Source organism: Melitaea cinxia, chromosome 28, assembly GCF_905220565.1.
Source record: "Melitaea cinxia chromosome 28, ilMelCinx1.1, whole genome shotgun sequence".
Lineage (NCBI taxonomy): Eukaryota > Metazoa > Arthropoda > Insecta > Lepidoptera > Nymphalidae > Melitaea > Melitaea cinxia.
This window is the reverse complement of record NC_059421.1, coordinates 1,454,423-1,458,161: the sequence shown is the minus strand read 5'-3', so window position 1 is coordinate 1,458,161 and position 3,739 is coordinate 1,454,423. Positions and strand designations below refer to the sequence as shown.

The 3,739-nt window shown below is 33.7% G+C and overlaps 1 long non-coding RNA gene across 1 annotated transcript; it reads left to right on the top strand.

Annotated features, from left to right (window-relative positions):
- Positions 1 to 371: 371 nt before the first annotated feature.
- Positions 372 to 3,533, top strand: LOC123667556. The gene is made up of 3 exons (XR_006745443.1): positions 372 to 442; positions 2,789 to 2,848; positions 3,506 to 3,533. It is a non-coding gene; the product is annotated as an uncharacterized LOC123667556 (long non-coding RNA).
- The last annotated feature ends 206 nt before the right edge of the window (positions 3,534 to 3,739 follow it).

Genomic DNA, 3,739 nt, shown 5'->3' with positions numbered 1-3,739 from the left:
CTCTAGTCTTACTTGCACTCGCACTCAAACGTACGAGTGCGTCGTGTGTGGCGCGGGGTACATGCGCAAACAGTTGCTCTACCAGCACATGAACAACAGCGTGAGTACGACCCACTCTAGTCTTACTTGCACTCGCACTCAAACGTACGAGTGCGTCGTGTGTGGCGCGGGGTACATGCGCAAACAGTTGCTCTACCAGCACATGAACAACAGCGTGAGTACGACCCACTCTAGTCTTACTTGCACTCGCACTCAAACGTACGAGTGCGTCGTGTGTGGCGCGGGGTACATGCGCAAACAGTTGCTCTACCAGCACATGAACAACAGCGTGAGTACGACCCACTCTAGTCTTACTTGCACTCGCACTCAAACGTACGAGTGCGTCGTGTGTGGCGCGGGGTACATGCGCAAACAGTTGCTCTACCAGCACATGAACAACAGCGTGAGTACGACCCACTCTAGTCTTACTTGCACTCGCACTCAAACTTTCCCTTGTACTCATACACACTCAAAAAGCACACATGCTTAAACTTACACTCACTATTCGCACTTACACTCAAACTCACTTCTCATACTTACACCCTCACACTTACGCTTAAACTCACTCACTATCAATATAGCTTTCACACTAATATTACGCTTACACTTGTACACACTCAAACAGCACACATGCTCAAACTTACACTCACTCGCATTCGCACTCAAACTCACTTCTCATACTCGCACACTCACACTTAATCTCACTCTCACTATCAAACTCACTGAATCTTGATTTGTTTCCCTCTATCGTTCATTTCCTTACCGCTGCTACTATATCGTGTCCTGTGCCCAAAGGTTATCCAAAGGTTATCTGGCAGAAATCGCTCATCAGCGATAAGATCGCCTTTGTAAATAATTTTTTTGATTTGTTACTGTGATTATTTTTATTTTGATGTACAATAAAAATATTATCCATCTATCTAACTCTATAAAACTCAAACTGACATACACTCAAACTCACATTCAAACTCACACTGTCATAGTTACACTTGCACTCAATACTTTCTTCACACACACCTACTTGGATACTTGTAATAAATGGATTTATCATAATAAAGAGTGTAGCAGTATAAGCACGGGTCAGATGCCCCTGGGGGAATTTATGTCAAAATTTTGATGACGAAATCACCGTGTTAAGAGGAACATTTCCCTAGGTTACCACACCTCTGAATGCGCTAGTTTTTCAAAAAAATTTTTTTTTCAAATTTTGAAAAAAAATTTTTTTTTCTCTTGCAATATAATATTTATTTGTAATTTTTCTACCAATCGCTAGATACACTAAAGAAGCATTAAATAAGGTACTTTTGAAGTCTTCGCAACAATTGATATATCGGAATATCACAAATTCAAAATTTTAAAATTTTAAATCTCACGTATTTTAAGAGACACTATCACGAATTTTTTTGTATAAATAGCCCTTACTACGCTCTATAAAATGTATTTTTTTCAAAATTTTCTCTAGGGTAGATCAGTGTTAAAAAAAAATTATTATTACTATCCTGATATGAATAATTGAGCATCTGAGCAAGTAATACGGCTATAATTTTTAAATGTAATTTTAATACTTACGATATTAATAATTATAACTGTAAGAAATTGATGTGCGATATTTGTTTTTTATGTTTAAATTTTTTTTATAATTCTTAATGATGAACTTTTACTTGTTTTATGCATTAAGTTGTATTTCTACTCAAGAGGCACGAAAATTAAAAGATTATTTTAGTCTAAAGAAATTCTTTTAGTTTGTGTTTTATTTGGGAATGTTTTATATGAGGTTAATTTATATGTATATTGTTACTATTTTAGTTCTCGGTTTATTGTTACATTTGTTTCGAGCGAGCATCTAGTCGTCGCTCCCAATACGCGACAAGTTGATGCGTGTTTGTTTACTTTGTTGTTTTCTTGAATTCGCGGTCTAAACGTATGTTTCTTTTGTCTGCTGATACGAAATCATCTTATTACGAAGTTGACTGCCATATAGTTCAAAATTAGTGATTCTGAAACATTCCCAAATAAAACACAAACTAAAAGAATTTCTTTAGACTAAAATAATCTTTTAATTTTCGTGCCTCTTGAGTAGAAATACAACTTAATGCATAAAACAAGTAAAAGTTCATCATTAAGAATTATAAAAAAAATTTAAACATAAAAAACAAATATCGCACATCAATTTCTTACAGTTATAATTATTAATATCGTAAGTATTAAAATTACATTTAAAAATTATAGCAGTATTACTTGCTCAGATGCTCAATTATTCATATCAGGATAGTAATAATAATTTTTTTTTAACACTGATCTACCCTAGAGAAAATTTTGAAAAAAATACATTTTATAGAGCGTAGTAAGGGCTATTTATACAAAAAAATTCGTGATAGTGTCTCTTAAAATACGTGAGATTTAAAATTTTAAAATTTTGAATTTGTGATATTCCGATATATCAATTGTTGCGAAGACTTCAAAAGTACCTTATTTAATGCTTCTTTAGTGTATCTAGCGATTGGTAGAAAAATTACAAATAAATATTATATTGCAAGAGAAAAAAAAATTTTTTTTCAAAATTTGAAAAAAAAATTTTTTTGAAAAACTAGCGCATTCAGAGGTGTGGTAACCTAGGGAAATGTTCCTCTTAACACGGTGATTTCGTCATCAAAATTTTGACATAAATTCCCCCAGGGGCATCTGACCCGTGCTTATACTGCTACACTCTTTATTACTAGAAGAAATCTTAATTATTTTTATATTTCAGGGTCACTTAGCTGAATCGATCGTCGTAAATCAGCCGAGAGTTACAAAACTAGGAGAAAACGTGAGTTATCTGTACCATTTATATTTAAAATTAAGTTTAATCCCAATTGAAAAGTGAGATTGATATGTATGCAAGGAAGACAAAGTATGAGGTATGAAAGTATTAGAGGTATGAAAGTGAGAACTGCTATGGAAGAGTAAAGAAGTTAGTCTCCATTTATGTTGAAGGACTATATTAAAAAAATATATTTTTTATTGGGTTCATAAATTGAATGATGTAGTGTAATCAAGTGTATATGTGTAACAATTTGAAAGGTTTTACAATGTTCATTCTTATTACAGTGAACACAGCATGCAATTTTGACATGTTCAGCTTAAACTAATCACAGAATATTAAAAACTATTTAACCAATCTATGAACAATATTCTTGGCCGTGGCCAAGGAGCCATTGAAAATATCAAAGTTTGGACATAAACCATTATAGGATGACAGAATTCTGAGTTCAGAGTGAGAATTCTATATAAAATCGAATGATGTCCAATATTAGTACGAAAATGTGGTAATTGAAAGCTATACATATTTGACAGACGAATATAATAAAGAATACCAATAAAATTACTTGATAACACGTCTTATATATCAAGCTGACGTTTATAATTTTATATTTAATTTTTCTGTGAAAAATATTATAATCTGCAATTTGAAATTTTTTTTCAGGCGTCACCACCATCCGTTGTCGTCAAAAAAGAAAAAACGAATAAATTTCCGGAAACTGTGAGTACTATTAAAAGTAATACCATCCAACCTAGGTCATACTATCAAACTTGACCGCAACAACATCGAGAAGGATGCCGATAGGAGAATTCGGTTGGGCTGGGCGGCGTTTGGCAGGCTTCCGCACTGCTCGAAGACAAAAGTCTTCGAGCAATGCGTCCTGCCTTTTTTTACGTG